A 23,273-nucleotide genomic window follows, 5' to 3' on the forward strand; every position below is an offset into this window, starting at 1 on the left:
TGCTCTATATTATATGAGAAGCTTTTTGTTTCCATGTACTACTGTTGGATAGTAAAAGGGCGAGGGAATGAACCATAAGTGGTCAAGCAGAGCATGTGATAGAGAAAAAACATTTTTTGGAAATATAAAGTTATTAAATTATAGACAGTTTGTGAGTGACACAAACAATACAAGTAGCTATATAGGTTGCTCTTCATCATTGACACCTGGAATTGGAAATCATGATTAAATGTGATAAAACATATTTTTTGTTTTCGCTCTTCTTCATCCCAAACAAGGCATATTGCCACTTGGAACGTAAGGAGTTACTATTTGGGATTGTGTCTAACAAGGGACTGTGGGGAGTTGAGCAGCGAGATGTCTGTTCACATTACATTTAAACTTCTGCAGGTTAGTACGGTCAAGAGAACAGAAAACGGAAAAAATTCCAAAGTCTGAAAGAAGAAACTATTAGAGTAAAAGGCTTTCTGATATCTAGGGACCAGTAAAGGGGTGGGATTTTGCTGCCTGTCGGGTTAGTTGAGAATATCTATGTTGAGAAAGTACAAGTGCTATGAGTTCATCAGAGCACTTTCTATTAAAGTACTTATAAAACAGACACAGGGATTCAACATTGTGGCGATGAGACAGGGGTTGGAGCTTAGCCGATAGTATGGGATCTATTAGATCTAAGACTCTTTTTTTTGGACCTTGTCTAAGAATGAGAAACTAGTGGTAGATACACCAGCTCAGACGTGGCAACAATACTCCATGCATGGGAGAATTATGGCTTTGTAAAAATGTATCCACTCTTTTAGTAGTACACTCGATTGACATCTTTCATGCCTCTGTAACACAAGTTATTTGGACCTTAAAGATGTAAGAAAAAAAATATAGCAGATGTTAGATTCATTGCTTTTACTATCATTTAAGGAAATTCTCTGGTGTGAGTAATTTTCTAGCACAGTAAAGGGAGGTCAGGTCACCTTCCTTGCAATAACCTTGGCAGCATTCACAATGTATTTGTTCCGATTCAGGATGCCCTTCATCTGGTTTTGAGTAGACAGGTTTAAGTAGTTGATCTAGAGCTGAAAAGTAACGTAGGTAAAAAGAAGAGCTGGGATAGATTGATTTTGCAAATTACGTAGTGAACTCTTTAGCCAAGGGTCTTTGAGGTAGTTCAGATAAAAACCATTAAATCGATCATGAGAAGAATATACAACTATGGCTCACTACTACTCCTTTTGTCAAGGATTAAAGTGTAGTATCTGCTCTAGTACTAAAATTCATCTTTTCTGTCCTCAGTCAATGAAAAAAAAATCGTTGTGGACTGAGGGAATTTTAATTTTTGTCCAAATCCAGAGTGCCCCTTTTTGAAGAGCTGGACATATTTAGCGATGAAAATTTTATTTCAAACTAAAGCGTGGCAGACTGATGGACCAACTGATTGATAGAGTTTCTTTAAATGATGTGTGGACATATTTAAACTTATTATTTCAGTTTTTGACATATGGAAAGTATTGCTGACCTTTGATTTTTGTGTTAGCAGCAAAGTTTAGTTTCTGTTCTAATACTGCATTTTTATCTCCTTAGCAAGGGAAGAAAAAATGATTCCTAGATTGAGGTAATTTAAGTTTTTGTTCTAATCCTACTTGGGAAAACTGGATTTTCAAAACATTAAAACCAGCCTTATGTCTAATTCTGCCCTTGCAGGGATGCAAGTAAATAGAGACTCACTACTGTAGGGTTAGGGTTACTTTTTTTTTTTTTTACCTATTTTAAAATTAACTTCAGACAAGTGTTGTGGTTTGTCAGCTGACCACTCCCATGTTGTAAACAAAAACATCAGCTGAAACAACATAGAGAAAACTCCAAAACTTCATCTTTCATAAACTAAACAAAAACAAAGGACTTCTATTTGGAATCTAGATTAAAATAAATACAGTTAATGAACACCGAAGACACTTTTACCTTTTTAAGGTGTGAAATTAATTAGAGTCATTCATTGTTTAGCAACACCATCACTGGTAGTAGAGCCTATATCATGAACAGCTTTCCATAAAGCTGGCGGCTTTCACAGCAAATTTCCAGTTCAGCTCAGGAGCTAGGAGTACTTCCATCTCAACTTGATTAGAGCCAAGTTGGCGTTGTCGCCATGGGGACCAGGGATGGCAGAACGTTAATGCTGCCTATCTTCTGGATCTACCCCTTAGAGCCTACAAATCCAGTTCCTTAATTCATGAACCTGCTTTAAGTCTGGCTCACTTCCAATGACTCCAGCTCAGTCTTACAGCTTCCAGCAATTCCATCTTACTCCTGCAGAGACTTCAGCTCCTCCAGCTCACTCCAGCAACTCTTCAGCTCACTTCTGCAGCTTCCAGCAACTCCCGTACCCCCATGTCACTTCAGCAAATCTTCAGCTTACTTCTGCAGCGATCCCCGTGTCTCCAGTTCTCTTCTTCAGCTCCTTCAGCCTTTGACATCCGGCTATCAGCTCCAATGCCCATTGACGTCTAGTGAGCTGCTTCAGTGTCAACTACCTGCTCCAGGGTTCACTGACGTCCAACTACCTGTTTCCAGTATGCACCAGCTCCAGTGTCCACTGACATTCAGTTACCTATACTAGTGCCCACTGATGTCCGGCTACCAGTTTCTACCTCAGGAACCCAAGTATCTCAACCTTGCGAAATGCCCATCTTGCTCCGATTGATCCTGAATCCATTTGCTGTTCATTTTGCCTGTTTCTTTATAAAAATGTAAAACACGATAAACATTGTTTGTCATCCTTCTTTGCTTTATGTCCACTCTATTAGTAGTACAGTTGATTGGCACCTTTCACACCTCTGTAACACAAGTTATTTAGACCTTAAAGATGTAAGAGAAAAAATCGTAGCAGATGTTAAATTCCTCGCTTTTACCATTGTTTAAGGAAAATGTATTCTTAAGATGTGTCGATTCAATCTGCCCATTTAGTGATGAAAATGTTACATCAAACTGAAGTGTGATACAAGGTGTCTTCAATAAGTTTCCAGACCTTTTCCTTATGGGCACTTTTATTGATAGTACACACATGAAACTCTAGTCCGCTTTGAAGTAATCTCCTCTGGCTGCAATGCACTTCTTGTACCATTCCAACAACTTCTGGAAGGTTCCATGGAAATCCTCTTGTGTGAGCGTGTCAATGACCCTTGTCACAGCCTCTTTCATCTCCCCAATTGTCTCATAACAAGAGCCTCTAAGGTTTTTCTTGAACTTAGGGAGTAACCAAAAGCCACAGGGAGCACGGTCTGGACTATAGGGAGGGTGAGAAGCTGTCTTGATGCCCATCTTGGTCATGGCAACGTCTTTCTTTCTGCTCTTCTCTGAGCACCTTTGGGGCAAACTTTGCCCAAATCTTCTGCATCTTCAGTTCCTCACAAATAATTGTGTGTACAGTTCTCACACTGACATCAAACTGTGCACATATTGTCTCTATGGTCCTTATCCATCAAATTCTTTCTTTGGCCAATCAGCTCTGGTGTTCTGACTTCCTTACTCCTGCCACACCTCTCACCATCTCTCACAGATTTCCTACCTTCCTCAAATCTCTTATGCTCGATTCATGCAAGATGATGCAAAAGCATCTGTGACATTTTTTCCAAGTTTAAAATAGAATTTTATTGCATATTGATCCTCTAAAATGTCCTCACGTCCAGATTGCATTTTTGAAATTCACCGACACACTCCTAGTACCCACTACAGCACATAAATACACTGAAGACTTTGCTCTTTCTTTCTCCTTTAACCGGCCTCCTTCGTCCTTATGACTACTGGCTACAACAAGTGTATTAAGAACTATTCTTTCCATCAACAAGCCGATATAATATTCATACTATCTTTACACACAAGAACACTTCTAGCTACTAACCCGTTTCTCTCTTGTACACGCTACTAAGGAAGATGACAAATAAAGTTGTTTTTGAATATAGAATGAAACTCCATTCCAGTTTGTCACTTATAGGGTTTTTAATATGAATACCAATACACAAAAAAACCCCGAAATTTATAGGAGTACAGATATAGATTATAATATATAATAATTATATATATATATATATATATATATATATATATATATATATATATATAATAGGACAACAAGAGTATGAAATGAAGACACAAAACTATATATTGGTAGATATAGAATGGATCATTTATTGAATAATGGAATACAGGCAAAATTTGGGGGATAGAAGGTTATCTTTATGCCAGGGCATTTCGAAACCTAATGCTTCTCATCAGAAGAGTAGAGAAGGTGCTAGGTAGCATGGGGAAGATGCGGCGTCTAGCACAAGGTTCATTAGGGACAAAAAAGGTTAAGAGGAATTATAGAATGTTGGGGGAAGCTTTATTAAATTCTAAATAAATAAGGAGAAGTTTGTTATATATAGTATGATATATAAGATTGTATATGGCCTTTAACATAGTATTGAGATTAAGGGGTATATGTATTATGGTTTAATAGGGGGTGTATTGTTGCTGCATGGTAATTTATTTTAACGGTTTGTGGGGTGTCTATTTTCTATAGGGTGGGTAATACATAGACTAGACGTACACTACTACTATTTGCTACAACATTTAAACACACTGAATACCTTTCCCTTTTTTTCTCTATTAACTGGCTTAGCTCATTTACATCACAGAACTGTCTAATTTTTATCCCAACTACTACTGACTACACAACGTGTAAACTGAACTGTTCTCTCTTTAAACAAGCTGGCATAATATTAAATCTATCTTTACACACAAAAACACTTCCAGCTATTAACCCATTTCTCTCTTGTACACGCTACTAACAAAGATGACAAATAAAGTTGTTTTTGAATATAGAATGAAACTCCATTTCGTTGTCTCTTATTCTATAATTCCTGTTGAGTCGTCCTCTTACATAACCTAGCTATATCCTAGTTCTTAGTAATTTTTAAAATTGCGGCGACTTTTTTTTTTTTTACTGTAAGAAAACTTATAATATTAATAACACCAACATCTAGTTTTTAACATTCAAAAATTGAAAATTCGACGATAGTTGTAGAGGAATTGTAAACTTAGCTGTAAAAGTCTCATCCTTGTTTTATTAAAGAGTTCATTCTTTGTATTTTTTAAGGTTAAAGACTAATTTTTTAAAAACCTACCTTAATAGTTACTTTTTAATTAAAAAAAAAAATGCTGCAGCTTCTTTTTTAAACATTTTCATCTAATTAAAATATCGTTGGTTCGTTGGTTTTCTCTTAATAGTTGCATGCAGACTACATTTCGTATTATTAATGTTATAAACTTTGTTACATAAAAAAAAAAAAATTTGTCACAGCTTTCTTTTTGAATGTTTTGATTTAATAAAAAATATCATCAGATCGAGCGTCCTAAATTATAAGATGAAAAAATGAATGAATCTCTGAGTAAACGAGATTTGTTTCCCTCTGCACAGTGAACGATTGTAAAACAGCACCAAGGGAAGTGTGTTTCTTTTTCTTTCCATTTGTGATCAGCTAGTTCTGACTCTCCCTGTGTCACAGCTTTATGGTGTTCTTCTAGCCTTACTTTTAGGGGGCGACCAGTTTCATCTTTGCATAGTTTTCTGCAGTCTTTTATCATGAGACTTTTGGTTGGTGCTTGACTCGTACTAGGTGTTGTTTGAAAGTTGAATCACTCTTGAATATTGTTCTGATGCCATATAAACTGCATGTTTTTTTTTCTTTCTTTTTCAGACAATTCCTTTATATATAGTGTGCACACTGTGGCATGTTTTCAGATATTGTCCTTTGGTGTTTGCTCTAGGTTTTCCAGAACTAATGTAACGTTCTATTTCAGTGGAGAGTTATTCTTTGGTTGTCCCACTCCTTCTGGTATGTGTTGTCTTCGCTACATATTGTTCTGGCATTTTATGGATGGTGGGAGTTGAAATTCAGATATTGTCCAATGAAGGTTGGTTTTCGATATATGGAAGATACAAAATTCGTATCCGTGCAGGTTATTAATACATCCAGGAATACTAGTTTGTTGTTGTGTTCCTTTCCCATAGTGAATGGATCGATGGACGAATGGAGTTCATATGGTCTTGTAAGTTTTGGACGTCCTCCTGGTGTCAACCAATTTTCTGACATATACGAAACTGTAGCCATAAAACAGAGACTAACTCCAAAACAAGTAATATAAACAATCAGCCCTCATCTCAAACATTCAGAAGTGTAACTTTGGTAATGTTGGGTCTTCACCTAGTCCTCTCTTGTCTGACGGCAGTGCATACATGATTAGATGCATCTGCAATGTGAAATCTGACCAAAACAAACACATCAAGTCAGAAGATTTGCTGAAATCATTACATTTTCCAAGTATAGAGGTTATCCTAATAACGAATCAGTTTTGCTGGTAAAGTCAAGTGGAATGTTCAACCTCCTGAATAAACCATTGCAGAAGCAAGTGTTAACTTTGGATCCACAAGATATGAGTATTTTTTTTTTTACTTACAAGAAGTGAACTGTTTAGGAAAAAAAAACCCATAATACTCTGCATTAATTAAAATATAATATTTATGTGTATTTTACAACCGGGCAACGCCGGGCAGCCTGATAGTTTATTATAACTATAAATATACCCTCCTTTTTGTTTTTGTCATGTAAACTTTTTTTTTTTTTTTTTTACTTCTTAATGTGAGTCATGATACATGGCACCTGTTACAAATGTTTTTTATACAGTATTATCAGAATTCCACAGTGTTCTCTACATCAATGTGCATAATTGTCTCTTAATAATAATATCCCTTTTGAAATTAAAAATGTCTGTCAAGGTCAATACTGTTAAGAATAAATAAAACGTCTCTTATTTATTTATTTATTTAAAACTGTAGCAAATTAATTCTTCTTAAAACAATAAATATTTACTGTCTTCTCATCATAATAATTGTCAGGTAAACATTCTTCAAATCAATAAAACCAATGTTGCTTTTTGAAATTGATTCATTTGGATAAAAGTACTTGGCAAAATTCAGTTCTAAGTTATACCTTTCTGGAAGTTGAAGTTTCAGTCATCAGTGATGGTGAGACTAAAAAATACAATTGCGAATTTTTTTCGGACTCCTACCCAGTTATGGCTGCCAGAATGAAAGCATATTATCCCTGTGGATTAAATAAAGTTGAATCTTTATTGTGCAGATTCAGGAGTTCGACAGTTTTACATTGAAAGGTTAGAAGTTACATTGATCGAAATGTTGTATGAATAGCACTCAAGATGAGAAAAATTGTCCAAATAATTAAAATAATAAGTGTTATTGTGTGTTTGAATGCTTGAGATGAGGGCTGATTTTTTATATTACTTGTTTTGGAGTTGGTTTCTGTTTTATGGCTGTGGTTTCGTACATGTCAAAAAAATTGGTTGACACCAGGAGGACGTCCAAAACTTACAAGACAATGTGAACTCCATTTGTCCATCAATCCATTCACTATGGGAAAGGGACACAACAAACAAATTAGCATTTCTGGATGTATTAATAACCTGCACGGATCAGAATTTTGTATCTTCCATATATCGAAAACCAACTTTCATGGGACAATATCTGAATTTCAACTCCCACCATCCATAAAACGTAAAGAAAAAGGAATTGTCTGGTGCTTACGACATCATGCCAGAACAATATGTAGCGATGACAACACAATCAATGAGATGATAAATTTTGGAACAATTCATTTTAAAATTGGTAAAGTCAGAATTATTTACATTAATAGCATCAGATTAATCACCAATCACCATTTATTTTTTTTACATAGGCATCACCACATTATCAAGGCCAAGAGGCCACTCAAGGATAAGGGTTAAAGAGTGTACAGTAGAAGTTGGACAATATAGTAATCATTAGTAATGAAAATTTGGTAAATTTGATAACTTATATGGAACGGCTCATCAAGAACTTATTTACGTTAGATTTGAAGACAACCATATTGTAGTCAGCCGGAAAGCAGGAAAACGGAAGACAATTCCACAGGCGTGCAGTTCTAAGAAAGAAGCTTTGTTCATGGAATCTACATTTAGGTTTAGGCACAGATAAAGAGTGGGGGGAATTATTGATAGTGTTTACAGCCAGACGAGTGTTTCTTGTGAAAGTTTGGTGAGGGGGGACCATAAATTCAAGCTCAGCTGAACACTTTCCATGAAAATAACGATACATCAGAGACAAACTCGCAACATCTCTTCTGTGAGATAGAGGTTGCAAGGAAGAGAAAAAGACATCTCCTATGAGGCTACGAAGTCTATTTTGAACTCTATCAAGGCAGGACAAGTCCTTTCTAGCAGCTCCTGCCCAGATGTGGCAACAGTATTCCATCCTTGGACGTACCTGGCTCTTATATAGATAGAGAATAGCATCAGCAGTGAGATATCTACTGGATCGATAAGACTATCTCATTTTCTAAATGTGTACGAATGGTAATAGTGTACGCTTGAACATGACGTGTCTTACAACTAAGTTTTAAAGATAACATATTGTAATGATCGCAGATGTTATGACAGTAGAATTTTGAGTAGAGTTACCTGTGTTTTCATGATTAAAACCAGTCATTGATCCCAGCATAGACTCACAACATAAAGAAATTAAGGAAACAGTGCATGCTCTTTACATAATTAATGCATCGTCTTTAATTCATAATAATAAACAAAAAAGAAATGGTAATCAAAATTCCATGAACAAAGTTTCTTTCGAAGAACTTTCCACATGCAGAACACTATAAAATGGGACTTCTTTGCTGTTGACTGCAACATAGTCGTCTTTAGACTAATGTCAACAAGTACTTAATCTGTCCTGCTAAGTAATCCAATTTTGTCCTTCCCATCTATTATTTCTAATCTTCTCATAAAATTGTTTATCATCTAACTTACAATCCCATTAACCCTAATCCTTGTCTGCCTTTTGGCCTTGGTAAGTAGTGACTCATTATATATTGTTCCCTGTATTTATGACAAATTTATGGATATTGTGCTGCAAGTTAAAATTATGTAAATTTAAGTTTCATGAGTTAGTTTATTTATCATAAATATTGCTGGCTGTCACATGATCAGAAACTATGTTTCTGGTTTGTATGGAGACGAAATGTACGTATTTTAGTTTAAAAAGATGGTACAGTATTAACTTTAAATTGTGAGTGGGAAATATTTGCATAGGAATAGCCTTCTTTGATTTTTGATAGTTAGGGAGGAAAATTCCATTATTTTATTATTTATATATTAATATTGCAGTGATGTATGTATGTCATAGTTTCCAGATTATGAATTATTCAATTGGGAGATCCTATTATCAAAAAAAAAGTATCGAAAGGGATAAAATACTACGAACATTAAATTAGTATATAGATATGCTAATTAAATGTTTTGCAGTATGTTATCACCTTCTATCCTCCTTTTTAATAAATAGGATCTCGCATTTAAAAAAAAAAAAAATTTTTAATAAAAAAATATGATGCCGCTTTTTAGGCTGGTATGCGAATCATTGAGTTCTTTTCTTTTGTGACTTGCCTTACTCGGCCCAAACGGCACAAGATGATGTTGTTAGATGATGTTCTTGGGTGCCTTCAGGTGTGGCCAGCTGATGAAATCTTTGTCTCAAGATTTTGGCTGTTTGTTTTTTAGAACTTTACATCAGCTTACTATTTACACACACATATATTACTTTGTGAGGTTTTGAATGATTTATATTGGCTGAAAATATTTTTGGTTCACATGTTTCTGTGAAAACTTCCTTGCTTTAGGGAGTGAAGAGGAAAACGAATTCCAACGAAGTGGAGAAAGAAAAGACTAGTAATTAGAGCGGTTAAATTTTTTTTTTTTTTATTACATTTTCAACACAAACAAGGCACATTGCCACTTTGATGTAGGGGGCTACTATCAGGGACATAAGCTACAGGGGTACTATGTAGGGAGTTAGGCAGCAAGATGTCGGTTCACATTACACTTGAACTTCTGCATGTCAGTACAATCTGAGAAGCAGGAACCAAGAAGGGAATTCCAAAGTCTAGTGGTTCTGGGGAAGAAACTACTGGAGTAGAAGGCTCTCTTACATCTAGGGATCTCAACTGTGAAGGGGTGGGATTTTGCTGCTTGTCGGATTTATCGGAGTATTTACGTCGAGGGGGTACAAGTGCTTGCAGTCTGTCGGAGCATTCACCGTTAAAGTACTTGTAGAACAGGCAGAGGGGTGCTACATTTCGTCGATGGGACAGAGGCTGAAGCTTAGATGACAGTTCAGGACCTATTAGGTTGGCGACTCTCTTTTGAACCTTGTCTAGGAGCGAGAGACTAGTAGCAGATGCACCAGCCCAAATATGACAGTAATACTCCATACATAGACGAATGGTGGCCTTATAGAGGTACAGGATACTTTCGGGTGTTAGTAGCTTTCTAGCACGGTAGAGAGAGCCTACCTTTTTCGCAGCGGTCCTGGCAATGCTCTCAATGTAATTTTTCCAACTCATGTCTCCTGTGAACGTTAGGCCGAGGAGTTAAAAAGATGTACTCTCAGATAAAGATATTTGCTTTTAGCGTTCATAATTAAGTTGTTACAGACTCTTGGTTAATGCTCTGCTGGTTTGTAATGGCAGATGTTCTCATTGCTTACCCTATTCATTTTTAACTCTTGCTATCATACTAGTACTTCTCAGTACTCCAATCAAATCACCAAGATAACAAAACCTCTGGATGACCTCATTAGCCTCATTATCCGAATACACTTTCTCCACATCAGAATTTTCATCTGTCTAAACGTAAACTCCATGAACAAAGCGTCTTTCCTGCCTGCCTGTGGAACTCTGTTCTGCTGGCTTGCTTTCCACCTGACTACAACATAATTGTCTTCAAGTTCAATCTAAATAAGTTTGTGTTTTGTCACCCCTTAAATAATCAACTTCTACTCAATTTCCGCCACTAACGATCACTATGCTGCTGTCTCAGTACCCACTGTACACTTCTAGGGTGTAGAAGGGGATTGGCCGATTTGTAAAAAGAAGGGGGGATCGACTGATCTCTGAATTCATGATGAAGATGAGAGCATGGATCGAAACTCCTTTTTCTAACAAAAGAAAAAAAAAGAAAAAACATAAGCAAATATCAACGATTACAAACATTTTAAATAATAATTTTTATTTAACCAGAAAAGGATAATTTTTCTTGTGTGTTATACATGCCAGGCACAGTCCTTGAATGTGCACTGTCTTTCCTTGTGGATGAAATAAAAAGATTAGGGTCCATAAATATTGCATGTATATTTTTTATAAGACAAGAGTTCGGGGACATCATTCAAGTAAAAAAAGAATATTGCATAATTGTAAATGTAATGCTAGAAGCTTTTAGTGGCTGGAGAATCCTCCGAGACTGAGGAAATTATTAATGTTAGCATAATTTTATGGAGAAAACTTTACAAATGCGAAATACTAGAGAGAAAAAGGTTGTGAGCATAGAATATTCATCCATTGTTGCTTGCGTAAGCTTCCTTAGTAAGGGATAGAGTATTTCGTCCGTTTACAGTTTTTTTAATAACACTTTCACCCGTGCTGCTTTTTTTATGTAGGCAATTGAGGTCCACAAGGTGATAATTTTGAGCAGCAGTTATTCAGTCTGCGAAAAGTTGTCTGGAGATCATGGAATCGTTGTTGGAACTATTTTTTTTTTTTTACGTCCTTTGGACAGAGTTAGACGTGAGCGATGTCACGGGCTGTGATGATGGTGACTTCCTGAAACACTATCTAGACTGTTTTGATTTTGGCACACTACGCCTTTTATATTGAATTTCTAGAACGTTCCAATCTGCTTACTGTCTTCATACATGAAATAAAGATATAGTTCCATGGATTTGTGTGTCAAAATGGTTTGTGTAGGCGACTGGTGACAACATGAAATTGTTCCTAAAATGAATAAATTCCGGCCATATAGATTCTTCTCTTTACATAACGAGCGACTTGATTTAGCTGGTCACTACACACCCATTAACTGATTAGATGTGACTCCCTTGTTATATAAAAACAAAAAATCTTACATTTGCTGGTTATCATCTCTTAAATTGTTATTCCACTTCTTGTATACCTTATCACAAAATATTTAGTTGCTCCTGTAGAATAGAAGACAAAGTCTCATTCTAACATCTAAAATAACTTAATTGATCATTTTTGTTAATGTGTTAATTAAAAAAAATAGGAAAGAGAAGAGTGTTTGTAATAGAATAAGTCTACTAGCATGGACAAATATAAAATTATAAAGTCCTCTTTAAAGAGATGAAAGTTCAAACATGTGTACTGTACACAAGTGTTGAGGTCAGGGTCCGGCGGTAGCCATGATGAATCATGTATCTTCTCATCAAAGTCGAACCCCAGACCAAATGGAGTCATTTGGTTGCACTCCAAGTTTTGGGGGTTGGTTTGAGCCACATAGAGTTGTTGTCAATACCATGTCCTAACCAAGAAAAGAAGAAGTAAACTGTATACTAACACCTTTTATCAGCTTCTATCATGTGTTCAACTTACCTGAGAGATGGTTTCTGATTGGGCAAGCCAGAAAGGAAATTGAATGCTTGCACCAATCAATGCCGAGCTTATAAACCAAACACAGATTCAAAGTCGTAAATCATGAACTGTCGCTGTTGCTGCTGCTGCCGTCACTACAGTCCTTCATGCTGCAGTTACACTCCTAGCTCCTACCTTTCCATGAATTGACCAGGAGAACTTTCTTCTTTTTGGTGCTATGTGGGTGGTGGTGGTGGTGGTGGGGGCTTTCCTTTTGTTAATCACACAAAAAATACTTCTTCATAAAGCAGTATTATCAACTAATGCCTTACCAACATTTATGTTGAGAATCCATCAATATTCTTATTGTAACTAACACTAAAGTGTACCCCTCAATGCAAATAACATCGACCCACCAGACGAGCAGCAAAATCGTACCCCATTTACCCCATTTACTATAAGATTCCCAAGATTTTGGAAGATTTTCTACTCTGGTCTCTTCTTTCCTTGGAGGGACTGCCTTTGGAATTCCCTTTCTGATCGCTGTTTCTCTGACCATACCAAAATACAGAAATTTAAATGTAATGTAAACAAAGATCTTGCTGCCCAACTCCCCACTCAGGGTTTCTTCCATATCCCCCCACACCATAACTTTGTTCCCTATCATAGTAGCCACTTCTGCTTTCAGTAACAATGTATCTTGTTTAACTGAACAAAAATAATAATTTTTTTTTTAATAAAAATAATTTCTTCTCAATTAACAATAAAATAATGATTAACTTATTAAATTTGCTCGTAATATTTTCTGTCTTTGATTCAAACGTTTCTATGAAAGTAGGTTTAATATTTATTAAAAGAAAAAATCAGTTATTTGTTCTCTTATATTCCAGTGAATGCTTTGCAAATTTAGAGCTAAGGGTAGATAACTCATCTTTGACTGTAAATTTTGTTATCATGTCAGCACATAATTTATTTGGTTCTTCTTCGTTATTGTAGCGAAATTCGGAAAATGAAGTATTGAATTTCAAGTGAAACCAATGGTATTTACTGATTCGTTATCTTGCAGTAATGAAAACATCCAAAAATTACGAAAGACGATGAGGTAAAAAATTAATTCTTAATGAAAATAGTTTTCAAAGACAATTAGCAAAAATTAAGTTTTGCTAAATTGGCCAAAGATTTTTCAGTTTTCAGCAAGTATTTACCTCCTTTTTCTTACAATTAGAACTCTGTTTTTTTTTTTTGTTTTTTATTTTTATTTTGCGAAACTCAGTTTTTGCTAATTCTCTCCTACAACTATTTTCATTAACAATTAATTTTCTACCTTGTGGTTTTTCGTAATTTTTTAATATGTTCATTACTGTGACATGACGATTCAGTAGATACCGTTTGTTTCACTTGGAATTCAATATTTCAGTTTTGGAATTTTGCTCCAATAACGAAGAAGGACCATTTATTTTGCATGTTTTCTACATTTTTGAATGTTGGTGGAACTCGTGAACATTTCGCAGTTAACTAAAGAAAGTAAGTTTTGCTTTGATGATTTTTATTTGTATATTTTATGAGTTTTATTTCTGTGGATGTTAATTCATTGAGAAATTATTATTTCTTAACAGAAAGTGAGTAAACAAAAGTAATCATCATTGAAGAAACCAATTGAAATACGTTTATTTACACTTAAAAGAATCACTTAATCAATGTTTGTTTCTCAAAGGTACTTTCCTATATACTTTAAGCATGCAAAATACGTGTTAAAATATTCCTCGGTTCTGGGATTGAGTTATTTTTTATGAAGAAACTTCCATTTTAATTGTTCTAATTAGCCACTATTGGCAAAACTACCTCATCAAATGATTCCTCACTTACTATCTATCATTCTCACCCTCTCTCACTGTATACTGTTTGATGTGCCACTTTTACTCTATAAATCATATATCACTCTCGATACTGTGGTGGCAGTATTAATAAATTCCTCCATAAACTTAAACATGAATTCCATCAACAAAGCTTCTTTTCTAGAACTGCCCATCTGTGGAACTCTGTTCTGGTGGTCTGCTTTCCAGCTGACTACAATATTGCTGTCTTCAAACAAGTTCTTATTGAACCATTTTTGTAAATAATCTGATTATACCAAATTTCCACCACAAACGATTGCTATGCTAATGTCTTAATAACTACAATACACACATTAACTTTTGTCCTTGAGTGGCCTCTGGACCTTGATATATGGTAATCCCTTTGTAAAAAAATAAAACAAAGAACAACAAAAACTTAGAAACGTTTGTAAAAACAATAGTCAAATAGGATTTTCCCCAGATGACACCTACTGACTGCATCAAACAGAACCCAAGGAGAGGTAATGTGATAAGGACTCAATGACTCACATACCAGCTTTCATCATCTTGCACACACATTCTTACCCACTAACAAGAGTCGGGCAAACAGAAAAAAATTGCTACTCACAGCTATACACTAACAACAAGGTAAACCAATACACATACACAATGCCACGCTGTCAAATACTCACATACATATATTACTTACACACGCATATTATTCACACTATGAACATTTTCACTTGTGATTATTTACTTGGCTTTCTTTTTACCAAGCATGCATTTGCATAAATAAACATTTACTAACATAAAAATACTTTTATACAATAATAATCTAATAATATTGTATTTATACAGTAATAATGTGATAATATTGTATGCAGTTATGTATTTCACTAATGTAATAATGATAATGTAAACACATTGTCATTTTGTACTGCAAGTTGATTTCAACTTGGGTTTATACAGATCATATACTTATATTTTTATAGTTGCTGTCAGCTTTAGTGCTGTGCGAACGATTGTCTTTATTTTTTTTTTATTTTGCGTAAATTCTTACGAGTTGAGACCAAACGATGTAAAAATTGTGGTTGTGTTCCTTACATGATGAAACGTTGGCTTATTTTCTAAGCAGTGAAAGCAGAAAAAAGTTGGATTCAGAATTCTTCTTAACAATCAGTGTTCTATTTCTTCTCCCTCACCAACACCATCATAATTTTCTTTTCGTTTTCTTCGCAACTGACAACAACTTCACGTACACAAGATAATCTCCCCAGCCCTAAAAAAAGTGCCTTTTTATGCTGCGACCTCGCACACCAATAGTGCTTAAATTCGCATTTATCTTATTTTTGTATTATTTTTTTTGTATCAAATGGGTTCTGAGCACTCAATGCATATCCAGAACATAACAATACTGGCTCAAAATAATGTTTTTTTTTTTTTACCTAATTGAATTTAATTATCACCAAAAAGCAGAACACCAAAATGGCTAATATTACACCATTTGGAATGTTTGAGTTTTCATGAGTTGCTATTGGGTTGTAAAATACATCCTAAGCACTTCAGATATTATTAGAGCAGGTTTGCACAATTTGACATTCGTCTACACATATATAGATGATGTACTCATTGTTAGACAAAATATATATGAGCACACTGACCGTGTACGGCAAGTATTTGAATGCTTACAGCATCATTTTGTCCATTAATATGTGTTTTGGGTCAATCTGAAATCATATTTTTGAGGCACCATATTTCAGAGGATAGAATTTTCTCATTGTTGAAGGTAGTTTAGTCCATTCAGGCACAGTTCACAAATGTAAAACAACCTGACAGTCTTTTCCAACATAGACTTTACTTGCTTAAACACTATTATAAAATGGCTTGGGCATAGCCTGGAGGAACCTACAATTAAAGTTGCTTAAGTGTATCATCATAACTGGAATGATAAAGTCTTGACTGATTCTTCAAAGTGTGTTATCAGTGCTGCATCAACTTGAGGCAGGCAGTAGTTGACCAGTGGGAATGTCATGCTCGATTCCATCATTAAAAACAACTCATAAAGCCCAGGCTTACATCAATTATTCCTAGCTTATTGCTCATAACCACTGTCTTCAAGCAGTGGCACTAATGTGGCCACTTTAGAATGCAAGCCAGACATCAGGATTCCCATCTATGCTTCACTGATGTTCTTTTTTCCTTTTTCTTTTCAAAGAAGGCACCACTTATCAAGGCCTGGAAGCCACTCGAGGATATGGGTTAATGAGTGTACAGTAGTCAATGGGAAAATGTCGTAGTAATCGTTAGTGGTGGAAATTTGGTAAATTGGATTACTTAAGGGGATGGCTCATCAAGAACTGTTGGGCTTGAAGACAACCGTATTGTAGACAGTGGGAAAGCAGGAAAATGGAACAGAGTTCCATAGGCGTGCAGTTCTATGAAAGAAGCTTTGTTCATGAAATCTACACTTAGGTTTAGGCACAGATAAAGAGCCAGGGAAATTATTGATAGTGGTTTTAGCTAGACTAGTAGTTTTTTATGAAAGTCAGGCCGGGGGGGGGACATAGATTGGAGCTCAGACGAGCACTTGCCATGAAAATAACAATAAAGCAGAGACAGGCTTGCAACGTTTCTTCTGTGGGAAAGAGGCTGCAGGGAAGAGAAAAGTACATCCCCCACTAGACTACGAAGTCTATTTTGAACTCTGTCAAGGCAGGATAAGCTGCTTCTAGCAGCTCCTGCCCAGATGTGGCAACAGTACTCCATCCTTGGACATACTTGACTTTTATACAGGTAGAGAATTGTATCAGTAGTGAGATATTTATTGGAGTGGAAGAACGATCCCACCATTTTTCCAGCAGCCTTGGCATTGGATTTGATATACATGTTCCATCTCAGATTAGGAGTAAAGATCAGACTTAGAAGCTTGTCAAAACATGGAGCCCCCCCCCAAGACGAGCGTCACTCATTTCAATTGATGCTAGATAGGGATCAGAGCATTGATGATGTAAAGATAAAAGCTTGGTTTTAGATGCATTAAAAGTAACCAGCCACCTCTTTCCCCACTGTACTACATGCTCAAGATCAGAGGAGAGAGAAGAAGAGAGAACTTGGTTGTTTATGGCCTTTGAAATGTTGCCATCAATGGTAGTGTCATCAGCATAAATTTCTACAAATGATCTTAGGATGTGATTTGGGAGATCATTGATGTAGATCAGGAAGAGAGTTGAGCCCAGGATGGATCCCTGAGGGACTCCAACATTAATACTGTGAGCTTCTGTTTTCTGCCCATCAATCATTACTCTTATGAACCTATCAGAGAGAAATGATTTAATAAGTGAACAACATTTCCAGCTATACTGTAGTTGGAAATTTTGTGGAGTAGACTTTTTATGCCATACTCTATCAAAGGCCTTTGATATGTCAAGAACAATTGCCCTAGAAAGGCAGCCTTTGTCAAGATATTCGCTAATCCTATGAGATATAACTGTTAGCACATCTGCTGTAGATCTAGCAGAACAGAAACCATATTGTATGTCATTGAGGAGGTTATTTTTGCTGAGGTGGTTGACAGACAAATTCCAGCCACTTACTCATGACGCACAGGGGACTGATTGGTCTATATTGAAAGGGAGATGACCGATCACCTGAATTTTTAAATACGGTACATAGTGATGAGGTTTTTTAGGATGTTGGGAAACAATTCTCCTTAAGACAACACTTAAACAGCTTTGTAAGTATGGGAGCTAGTTCTGGTTGAAACTTTTTGAGCAAATATAATAGGAATGCCATTAGAGTAGTTGCTTTACTGGAATCAAGGTTTTTGATTAGCTTGGCAACATCATGCACAGATATTTGTATGTGGCATAGCATGCTTTCAGACACCGGAGGAAATATGGGGAGGTTGGTGGCCCTGATTGCATAGGGTAGAATTAGCTGCAAAGTTTTTGGCAAAGAATTTGGCTTTGTCCGATTCTGACAAAATTACCTCAGGTCCATTGATGATAGTTGAGATAGAGCACACACTTCTATTCAGAACTCTGTTTGTTATTTGCCAAAATTGGTGGGAACCAAGCCACTGCTCAGCTACTTTGGCCTTGACAGATTGACCATACAACTCTTGCATTCTTTATTACTTTTTTTACAGTGGTTGCTAGCAGTCCTGAAGGTGACTTTAGTCGCAGTACATCTATTACATTGGAAGTAATGGAAATAGTGATTTCTGTGCACAATGACCGAAGCACATTCTGGAGAGAATCACTGCTTACTGTTATGTTTTTGCTAGAATTTTTTGGCGGGTACGAAGCGGCCTATACCTACAGTTAACTATTCTGTCAGGTCTGAAAATATAGAGTACACGTTTTTTTTAAACATGGAACACAGGGGTAGATCTGATATAAATATATGAAAGCTATCCCAGTCAGCCATAGAGTATCAATATGCTGTACAATGGAGAGGTATGTCAGAGGACTAATATTTTGTTTTTATCTTTTATCCAGGTGGTCGGAAGATCCCAGTGTGGACAGAATGGAAGATGAACATAGCTCAGGACAAGTTGTAAGAAAAAGGTCTAGGAGACTTGCATATTGATCATCAGTGTCAGGTACATGAGTGAGTTCATCAACAGTCTGAGTTAGGTTATAAGCAGTGGAGAAATCATGACAGAACCTCCCCTCATCATCTGCCTTGTTTGAGCAGGTTAACCATTCCACATTGTGAACATTGATGTCGCCACAGACGTGAATGTTAGCTGAAGGATGAACAGACAGGATGTGGTGAATTTTCTCAGATATGCTCTTAAAGATAGTAACTCCGCTGTTGTGGGGGTAATAAAGGGCAAATATAAATATAGTAGTATCAGAAAGTGCAGTCCGAAAGCACATTTAGGGTAATTTAAGGTATTCTCTGAAGATTTCCCTACCACATAGAAAGCCATTTCTAATGTAGGCACATATTCCATGCCCATGGCGATCTTGATATTGGGGGTCAGATTTGGATGTTAAATTAGAATATCCTTTAATTATGAACTCATCTAGGTTAATAGTCTGTCCAATGCCAGTTTTGTTTAGAAAGAATAGTTCTGGTTTTGTCTCCTGTAATTGGATTTCAACCTCTGGAAAGTTGGAATGTAAACCCTTGATGTTGGAGAAGGAGATATGGTAGTGGGGATCTACATTAGAAGTTGGGGATTTAGGTTTAATAGAGTATTTTTTCTGGAGACTTTTCATGGTGGAGTTTTAGGATTTGTGGAATAGGTTGACAGAGTTAGTTAGCACATTATTTTTTTGCAGACCATGATAAGGTAAAACTTTAACAATTACCCACTAATATAGCATCAAGGAGCCCCATCAAAAGCTACTGCATGGTTTAGAATCCATTCACCAATACAGCAGCCCCAGTACTTTACACCTGCTGATAGGATGGTCTCCTTAGTGGTTAGTCCAAGATTTGGGTCTCTGACTATCAGCCGGATAATGTCAGCCCAGTAAAACGCTTACCTTTTTTTTTTTTTTTAAAATTACATTTTCACCCCAAACAAGGCACATTGCTACTTTGGAGTAGGGGGCTACTATCAGGGGCAACAACTACTGGGGTACTATGTTGGGATTTGGGCAGCAAGATGTTGGTTCACATTACACTTGAACTTCTGCATGTCAGTACAGTTGGGGAAGCAGGGACCTGGAATGGAATTCCAGAGTCTAGCAGTTCTGGGAAGAAACTACTGGAGTAGAAAGATCTTTTACATCTAGGGATCTCTACTGCGTGGAGGTGGGATTTAGCTACCTGTCGAGTTTGTCGAGGGTGTCTACGTCATGGGGGCACAAGTGCTTGCAGTTCGCCAGAGCATTCACCATTAAAATACTTGTAGAACAGGCAGAGGGATGCATCATTTCGTCGATGGGACAGAGGCTGAAGCTTAGATACCAGTTCAGGGCCTATCAGATTGGTAACTCTCTTTTGAACTTTGTCTAGGAGCGAGGGATTAGTAGCAGATTCACCAGCCCAAATATGACAGCAATACTCCATACATGGGCGAATGGTGGCCTTATAGAGGTACAGGATACTTTCGGATGTTAGTAGTTTTCTAGCATGGTAGAGAGAGCCTACCTTCTTCGCAGCGGTCCTGGCAATGCTTTCAATGTAATTGTTCCAACTTATGTTTCCTGTGAACGTTATGCCAAGCAGTTTGAAAGATGTACTCTCAGATAAAGAGTCTTTGGCCATTGCTATTGGTGGCAGAGAAGGTTTCTTGTAATTATTGAATGAAACCAGTTTAGTGCTGGCAGCATTGAATGTGACCATCCATTTTTGTCCCCATTCCACTACAGATTGGAGGTCATCCTCTAGTGTTTTTACCATTTCTTTAGATACGTGTTCATTTGTTTTCCTGTTATGCCTGTTATAGAGTGTGGTGTTCGAACATGTTTTTCCTCACATATACACACCTACATGTATGCACGCACATGCACACACACATGCACACATTCACGTGTACGCACGCACATACACACAGACACGTACATATATTCACGTTCACGTATATACACTCACATTTATGTGTATACACACACATGCTAACGTACACACATGTACGCACACATACGCACACATGGGAAATGTCACTTCCCTTGAAAGGAATTCTAGACATGCGCAGTCAGAACACTCACCCCGATATAAAAGTCAACACAACTATTCAACTTCCTCTTTCTTCCCTTTTTGCCTGGGTTCGTCAACCAGGCAAGTTCGGTGTCCGTAGCTCTTGGCTTGAAGACTTTTCCATGTGGACGACTGCTATCATGAGCGCACGGTTTTGCTGAGGCCAACACTCCCTTTCTCTTTCCCTTTCTACATGCGGGACGGCCATTTCTTGTCCTCAACTTCATTCCTTTCTTTTCCACGCATGTAGTCGTCAACGCCTGAATGAACATGTGTTTTACCTAAACCCTTTATTTTCGACAGAAAATAAACAACATGTTTATTTTATCCAGCAATTGAGTTTTTGTTTCCTTCATTCCATTCGTTTCATTATTTTCTTTTGTAGCGAGTTAGGATATTTATATCCTGGTCCGCAATAGTGGTGTCATCAGCATATATACCCATCTCAGAGGCAATTTTGTCGGGGAGGTCATTAATGAATATTAGGAACAATAGAGGTCCAAGGATAGACCCCTAAGGCACTCCCACATTTATATCATATTGTTTAGATGTATGACCGTCGATGACAACCTGGATTTTTCTCTTATCTAAGAAGGATTTAATTATGTAAAGTATTCTACCAGTGATACCGTATGATCTAATTTTCCTGAGGAGACCCTCATGCCATACCCTATCAAAAGCCTTAGATATATCTAGAGCTACCGCTCTACCCTCCTCCACTTTGTCCAGTGAATGGTATATACGTTCAGAGATTACAGTGAGGATGTCTGCTGTGGAATGGGCTTGTCTAAATCCATATTGTTTGTCAGTCAGAAGTTTAGCATCTGTAAGGTGATGGACTAGAGCATAGTTAATTATGGTCTCAAATATTTTGGCAAAAAGTGGGAGGAGGCTAATGGGGCGATAATTTGATGGGTCAGTTCTTTCTCTAGAATTCTTGAATACTGGTACCACAGAAGTAGTTTTCCAACAGCCCGGAAAGCGTGATTCATTAAGGCATTTGTTGTAGAGTTTGGAGAGAACTGGAGCTACTTCGGCTGAGCACTTTTTTAATGGCACAGCTGGGATGAGATCGGGTCCACGTGCTTTTGAAGTGTCAAGGTTTTTTATGATAGCATGCACCTGAGCAGGGGTGATTTTTAGATCGTCTAGCGTGGCGTCTGTCTGCAAAGGAAAGTCAGGCAGGGTGTGGTTGGAAGGGTTCAGTGTGGAGTTTGAGGCAAACCGACTAGCAAGAATATTAGCCTTGTTGGTTGCTGAGCAAACAACATCGCGATTATTGGTTAGTGGGAGAATTGTTGATTGACCATTATTTACTACACTGTTGTAGATTTTCCAGAAGTCACGAGTTTCTAATTTTTGTGCTTCGGTGCGTTTTTTAGTGGTTTCAGTAAATTCTCTCTTAGTTGTCGCTATTTCTTTCTTAACGTTACTTCTAGTTTTAACAATAGTATTTGTGGGGGAAGGGACAAGTGCAGAAAGAAAACAATTGGGTAAATAAATTAACACATAACTGGAAGAAAAACAGACTTTAAAAATAATTTTTATTTTAATATTGCTTACCAGAAGTCAGACACCAGCTCTACGTATGTAATTCTTGAGCAACTCTGCTAATTTCCTTGAGTCATTGCGGACTTCATTTGAATAGAAATTGTCTATCCCTTCTGCTAAAATTGATGTTAGGCAGTGCATTTATTAGTATGGCTATTTGAGTGCTGAGCAATACATTTGGCACCAGCTTGGCTGCAGGAGGTGTCAAAAAAAAAATAAAATGTTAGTATCCAACAATCACAGATGCTCCATTCCAGATTTAGTTTCTGCATTTATTCTCATAAGCTTTTCTCCTCCTGGAGATATCTACAAGCCAGTAGGGCTATAGTTCAATGGTTGAGTTTTATATAGTTATTGAAGTTCTTCTTGGAACTCTTCTGCTATGACCAGTAATCTTTGTCAAGGAGATTCATATGCTCAGTAGTACCATGTAACACACCACCCCATCACCTGTTAGCTGAAATGGTTTCCCTGTGCTTGGTGGTTGGAGACATTTAGGACATGAGTAAGGATCAGTTATAGCATCCAATTTACCAGATAGGATGAAGTTTGCTGAATTTGAAAGGTACTACTTATACACAAAGACCTGCTATACTCCAATCTTACTATATGGCACTGACACAAACAAGATATGCCAATATCTGCCAACATCTTTATGCAAGGACATATTTATTGCAGTACATGGTCTACCGTATCCTGGAGCCAATGTTTAGGAGTGCTTTCTTGTTAGCACCCCTAA

Source organism: Euprymna scolopes, chromosome 5 (assembly GCF_053919585.1).
Source record: "Euprymna scolopes isolate OS-2025 chromosome 5, ASM5391958v1, whole genome shotgun sequence".
NCBI classification, from domain to species: Eukaryota; Metazoa; Mollusca; class Cephalopoda; order Sepiida; family Sepiolidae; genus Euprymna; species Euprymna scolopes.